The following is a 6,794-nucleotide window of genomic DNA, read 5'->3' as shown; positions in this document are numbered from 1 at the left end:
ACAGACACGCACACACAGATGGACACGCACACAGATGGAGACGCACACACAGACAGAGACGCACAGACACACACAGACACACAGATGGACAGACACAGACAGACACATAGATGGACATGCACACGATTACAAGCACACACAGATGGACACACATACACAGACGGAGATGCACACACAGACACATAGATGGACGTGCACACACATACATGCACACACAGATGGACACACACAGACGGAGATGCACACATAGACGGAGACGCACACACAGATGGACACACACAGACGGAGATGCACACATAGACGGAGACGCACACACAGATGGACACGTACACACAGATGGACACGTACACAGAGAGATGGACACACACAGATGCACACGCACACAGACGGACATGCACACAAAGACAGACACACGCACACAGACACATGCACACGGACTGACACGCACATGGACTGACACGCACACACAGACGGATACACGCATTGCACACACACAGGCACGCGTGTGTGCACGCGCACACACACACACACACACACACACACACACAGCTACTGCCCAGCCCTGTGGCGCCCTGGGTGAGGAGGGCGTGGTGTGGGGCACAAGGCATCCCCACAGAAGCAGGCTGATTCCCTGGGGACTGGAAAGCACCCAGGCAGCTCTCAGCACTCCCTTGGGTCCCTGTGCCTCCCAAGCAGCGTCCCAAGTGCCCCCTTTACCCCTCTGTTCCTCAGGGTGTGAACGAGAGGGTTGTTAAGTGCTGGAGTGCCTGCCGCATAGCAGAGACTGGACAACTTGCCCCTTTGCTGAACGTCAGGATTTGGGGGCTGCAGATAGACAGTAATGACTGAGTCGTAAGAGGGTGACCACCGCGAGGTGGGAGGGGTGCATCCGGAACGCCTTCTTCCACCCTGTGGCAGACTTGACCTGAGCACTGCTCGGGCAGGGGCAGTGAGGGACCACGACAGCCACCTGCATCTCACCATAAGTGGCGTTTCCGCGGGACAGTGCAATCAGAGCCGGGACCTCACACAAAAATATCACCCACCTGCCGGTGGGGACACAAGAGGAGACAGAGAGGGGGTGGTGTCAGGACCGCTGACTCCACCAGGCCAGTGGCCCAGGTGGTGGCTGCCAGCTGCTGGCTCAGGCAGGGGTAGCATGGTGCAGGGGCCAGCGGACGGCCACGTAGCGGTGGCCACGCACTCCGTGGTCCCCAGGAACGGGCGGCCCAGGAGGCTGGTGGTATTCGCCCCAGGTGGGCCGCATCTGGGCGGTGCAGCTTGCGTTGAAGCATAGATCTAAGGAGAGGTTCAGGGCGTGCAGCCTGGGGGCCTGCACTGACAGCAGGATGATGCGGGTGCTGCCCCCCTGGATCCGCACAGGGGGTTCCTTTGGGCCCTGGGTGTGCAGAGAAGTCCCCCGGGGAGCTCTTGCTGGCACGGCCCGTTCCTGTCCCGACTGGACGGAACTCACCTGGTCTGGCAGGTGCACCAGGTCGGTGGGGCGTCCCGGAGGAGGGGCGCGTGGAGGTGGGGGAGCTGGCATCCTGGAGGAGAGTGCACGGTGGCGAGGCATCTCGGAGGAGGGGCACAGGGAGGGGGCGGCGGGGTCTGGGGCTGGCGGGCTGCGGGTGAAGGAGGCTAGTGGAAATTTCCAGCACTGCGTGCCCTTGGCGCCCCTGTGCTCTGAGTGCTGCTGGGGGAGCTGTGTCCTCCCTGAGCATTTGGCAGAAGAACCAGCAAAGTCATGTGTGTTTTGAGTGGATTTTCGGGTTATAAGCTATGTCTGTGGAGTGGGTCATTTCTCCGTTTGTCAGAGGAATTTTGTGGGGCTGCTTATAATCCGTGCGTCCTCCTTGCAGGGGTTGGGGCGGGGGGAGAGGGGGCTCGTCAAGGACTGAGGTTGTATCTAGGAGCGAGGTCTTCCCTTTGCGGCTAACGACCCGGTTCACAGACGGGTCTGTCACTGCCCTGAGACGCTCACAGGCAGGACGCAAGCCACAAGCACATTTAAATCGTCATTAATATCACAGAAACATTATCAAAGACTCCAAGCTTTTTAAAAATTATAATTTACGGGCGCCTGGGTGGCGCAGTCGGTTGAGCGTCCGACTTCAGCCAGGTCACGATCTCGCGGTCCGGGAGTTCGAGCCCCGCGTCGGGCTCTGGGCTGATGGCTCAGAGCCTGGAGCCTGTTTCCGATTCTGTGTCTCCCTCTCTCTCTGCCCCTCCCCCGTTCATGCTCTGTCTCTCTCTGTCCCCAAAATAAATAAACGTTGAAAAAAATTAAAAAAAAATAAAAATTATAATTTATTGTCAAATTGGCTCACATACAGTGTGTAAAGTGTGCTCTTGGTTTTTGGCATAGATTACCGTGGTTCATGGCTTCCACACAATACCCAGTGCTCATCCCAACAGGTGCCCTCCTCCCTGCCCATCACCCACTTTGCCCTCTCTTCCCTCTCCCCCACCCCCATGAACCCTCAGTTTGTTCTCTGTATCCAAGAGTCTCTTATGGTTTGTCTCCCTCCCTCTCTGTTTGTAACTATTTTGCCCCCTCCCCCATGGTCTTCTGTTAAGTTTCTCAAGATCCACATATGAGTGAAAACATATGATATCTTTCTCTCACTGACTTGTTTCACTCAGCATAATACACTCCAGGTCCATCCACGTTGCTGCAAATGGCAGGATTTCATTCTTTCTCGTTGCCAAGTAGTATTCCATTGTATTTATAAACCACAATTTCTTTATCCATTCATCAGTTGATGGACATTTAGGCTCTTTCCATAATTTGGCGATGGTTGAAAGTGCTGCTATAAACATTGGGGTACAAGTGCCCCTATGCATCAGCACTCCTGTATCCCTTGGGTAAATTCCTAGCAGTGCTATTGCTGGGTCATAGGGTAGATCTATTGTTAATTTTTTGAGGAACCTCCACACTGTTTTCCAGAGGGGCTGCACCAGTTTGCATTCCCACCAGCAGTGCAAAAGGGTTCCTCTTTCTCCACATCCTCACCATTATCTGTTGTTGCCTGAGTTGTTAATTTTAGCCATTCTGACAGGTGTGAGGTGGTATCTCATTGTGGTCTTGATTTGTATTTCCCTGATGAGGAGTGATGTTGAGCATTTTCTTCATGTGTTGGTTGGCCATCTGGATGTCTTCTTTAGAGAAATGTCTATTCATGTCTTTTGCCCACTTCTTCACTGAATTATTTCTTTCTTGGGTGTTAAGTTTGATAAGTTCTTTATAGATTTTGGATACCAACCCTTTATCTGATACGTCATTTGCAAGTATCTTCTCCCATTCTGTTGGTTGCCTTTTATTTTGTTGATTGTTTCCTTCATTGTGCAGAAGCTTTTTATCTTGATGAGACCCCAAGCTCTAAAGGTCAATAATACCAGGGCACTTGGGATTCTCTGTCTCCCTCTCTCTCTGCCTCTCACTCCCACTCCTCCCCTTACAAAAATAAATGAATAAACATTTTGAAAAATATAAAGGTCAGTAATTCCAACATACTGAGTGAATGAGGGAATAGGGTTTGTAATAAGGTGAAAGACCACTTTGGGTGGATATATCAGGGAAAGCTTCCTAGAGGAGGTGACTGTTTCTTCTATAGAAAAGAGGAGTATTGGGGCATAGAAGGCTGACTCAGAGATGGGGCAGGAGGCTGTAGCTAGGGGCAGTTGAGAGACAAGTACTCAGGGGTTCCTGGCCTTAGGTGACCTCCACACTCAGGGAAGCGGAGGGCAGGGCAGCCTCCACATCTCCTCACACTGGTTCCCAGCCTGCTGTACATCTTCTGGATGTTTCTGTTTCTGTATCATACTTGGTTTTCTTCTTTTTCTGTCATCATTCTTATAGGACATATTTTAATTTTTTTCCATATTTTTATATATTCAAGAAAGTGTGAGTAAGCACATGTCTACAGTTCAATGAGTAAGAAAGTCAACCAGCAACTAGGTTACAGAGCTGAGCAAATGTTCCAAGTGTGCCCACGCCCCAGATGCAAACACCACGCTGAATCTCTAATGAACCATTCCTTTGTTTTCTTCTGTGGAGATATATTTATACATTTGCCCATTTAAAGCGTGCAACTTCATGGTTTATAATATGTTCACCAGGTGTGCAACCAATGTCCTCAACTCCAGAGCATCTCCTGGCAGAGAAGAACTTGACAATGGGCAGTCACCCCCTTTACTTCTTTGTGACTCACAAGTCCTGTACCCTGAATGGTAGCCCCGCCTCTGTTGTCCCCCACCAGCCATTGTCCTAATCAACTTATTTTCATTTCTGAACTCCTCATCCTCATCCTCATCCTCTTGGCCTCTCCATGCTCCCCTTTCTTCTTCCTGAATCTCTTTAGGTGGCCTCTCCCTTAGGGACCTTGTCTTTCCTCCCCCAATCTTTGTCTTCTCCACTATCTCTCATCTACCATTTTGTTCCTGGCTCTTCTCCCCTCACATTCATCCAGTGGCTTTTGCATTTCCTCGTTTCTTTGGCCCCACGAGTGTGAGCACTGCGCTGGGAGCCAGGGCCTGGGCTGGGGAGCCCACTGAGAAGATTGAGTAAGAGTCCAGAGATCCCTACTTGCTGCCATATCTGCCGTGTGCTCAGTCCTTCCTTTGTGTCTCAAGCGGCCCACCCACCCAGTTCTCACAGAAACCCTGCAAAGAAGATCCTCTTATTCCACTTCTACCAAGAAGTAAATTGTTTCAGAGGTTAAGAAACTTGGCTGAGGTCACTAGGCCACAGGTGCCAGCGCAGTGGGATCTGGACTCTGCTATTGAGGGCGTGTCCAAACTACCCTCCCCCAGGAGAGCACACTTCCCACTTACCCTCAGGAGCACTGAAACTCCCCTCTGCTGCGGTGACGACAAACTCTTAACCGGTGTCTCCACGTGGACGCCAAGGGTACTGGACCTTCCGGCACGGTGGTCTCTGGTCTTCGCAGGGTTGCTACAGCTTTCCACCAGGCCCATGTCGTGTGCCAGCGCTGGACTGTGCAGTGCAGGGAATTTGGTAAGAAGGGTGGGCCAGCCACGGCGGGAATGTCTACACCACAGAAATTGGCCAGCCCTTCAAATGGAGGCTCTGTCTCCCCCAACCTAGCTGGTGGCCAGACCTTCACCAGCTTGCCTGTAATCACCCTCCTACCCTACGTGCCCCTCTCTTTAACAGGAGGAAACCGAAGCAGAGGAAGTTTACATCGTTTGCCTCAGACAATGCAGTTGGTGAGCACAAGAGCTGGCATCTGAACCCAAGTGGGCTGGCTGTAGGGGCCACGTGTCACACCCCTAGAGGGAGGTGAGGCCACACAGGTCAGAGCCCCTCCTTGCCACCAGCCTTTGCTCTGAGGCTTGGGGAAGTTCGGTTGTTTCTGCATCACAGGAGGGAGAAGGGCTGATATGGTGCTGGAGCGAGAGATTGCGTGACTCCCATCCCATGGAGAGAAAGAGCTTATTAATTACGTTAGGACCCTGGGTCCCACAGCCCACAGACCACTAACCAGTCCCGAATTACCATGGAGGGAGGGACAGGAATATTAATTCTGTTAGGACCCTGGGTCCACAGTCCAGAGGGGTTCAACCAGTAGATGGACTGCTCCAGAGTCAAAGACAGCTTTACTCACATGATTAGCCCCTTTGTTCAACAATTGTCTGGATCCTTCTGGATCCCGTTCCATCCACCTGTTATCTTAGGACCTCTCCCATGGTCCCTCAGACATGGTTGTCAAACTTCTTACATGGTGACTTGGGGCAGTAAGAGACCAGGGCAGGACAGCCGGTTCTCTTAAAACAGACAAACCTAGATTTGAGAGTGGGGGAAACAGACCCCCTGCATGGGAGGATTGTCCTGGAGTTTGTAACCACCTTTAATCTGCCTTGGAGGGAGGTGTACCTTATGACAAATGGTGGAGTGAGAAAAGCTGACCTCAGTTCATGATGCAGCCACTCAGTGAAGAGAGCTGCTAACTACCAGTCAGACCATAAAAACGTAAACCATATCCTAAGAGCAGTAGAGGTCAAAGGAGTCTAGCCCTGAGTGTTTTTGGAGAGAACTACCATACTGACTCTGAATCTTCTACCTACAGGTTTTGATGTGGAGTGAAATATACTTCCATCTGTTTTAAAGCCACATATTTTTAGGTGTTTGCTAATGATAGCACAGCCGGATCCTAAGTCAAATCCCCAACGTACAGAAGAAAGTACAAAGCTTCAGAGTGTGTAGGTAACTAGCACAGGAAGTAGGAGAGTCAGACTGGGTTCACTTCTGCATGGCCACCAGCCCAATCCCATCCTGCACCCACGAGTGTGTAGCTCATTGGCGTTCACACACTGCCGCAGACCCAGCTACCAACACTAAAACATGTCCCGGGCCAAACAACCCAAATACCTTTCTGTCATACAGAACTAGGCAAGTGACTAGTAGAATATCACCAGCAATGAGCATGGGAGGATTACACAAGCAAGCAAGAATATGATCACGTGCCAGACACCTACTGGGTGAGGAAAACAAGACCCAGGGACTATAAAGCGTGATGCTCTCTGTAAGTCTTAAAGACAAGCAGCCAAGGCAATTAAATGAGGACAAGAGAGTAGTTTTAAAAATTGTCATGAGACAATCAGATATTAATACCACACACACACACAGAAAGTATTTTGATCTGGACCTCCTTACCTCAAACCACACAAAAATACTAACTCAAAAGGGATCACAGACCTGACTGCTAAACTATTAAAATTCTAGAAGAGAGGGGAGCCAATATGGCAGAACAGCATAGAAATTTTTTGTG

The sequence above is a fragment of the Herpailurus yagouaroundi genome, unplaced genomic scaffold (assembly GCF_014898765.1).
Source record: "Herpailurus yagouaroundi ecotype Mexico unplaced genomic scaffold, PumYag 219, whole genome shotgun sequence".
Taxonomy (NCBI): Eukaryota; Metazoa; Chordata; class Mammalia; order Carnivora; family Felidae; genus Herpailurus; species Herpailurus yagouaroundi.
The sequence above is the reverse complement of the archived record's forward strand: the minus strand, read 5'-3'. Positions refer to the sequence as shown.